Genomic DNA, 260 nt, shown 5'->3' with positions numbered 1-260 from the left:
CGGAGGGAGAGAAGGAGGGAAGAGGAGGGAAGGAGGAGGAGGAGGCCGGACCTCAGGAGTTTGACTGGCAGGTGAAAAGTGAAGGAGATGGGACACCACACATTTATGATGCCCCCTCTGAGGCTTTGGGGCAATAAAACCATTTTGTCCATAGTTCTGATTTTGAGTTAAGATGCTGCAAAAACATTCTCCTCCAGGCCAACATGGTTCTACATTTCCATAGAAAGCATATTATAAAATCTGCAGCTTCATTTTCTGCA

Source organism: Stegastes partitus, unplaced genomic scaffold (genome assembly GCF_000690725.1).
Source record: "Stegastes partitus isolate 25-593 unplaced genomic scaffold, Stegastes_partitus-1.0.2 Scaffold1660, whole genome shotgun sequence".
In the NCBI taxonomy this organism is placed as follows: Eukaryota; Metazoa; Chordata; class Actinopteri; family Pomacentridae; genus Stegastes; species Stegastes partitus.
Note: the sequence above shows the minus strand (reverse complement) of the source record.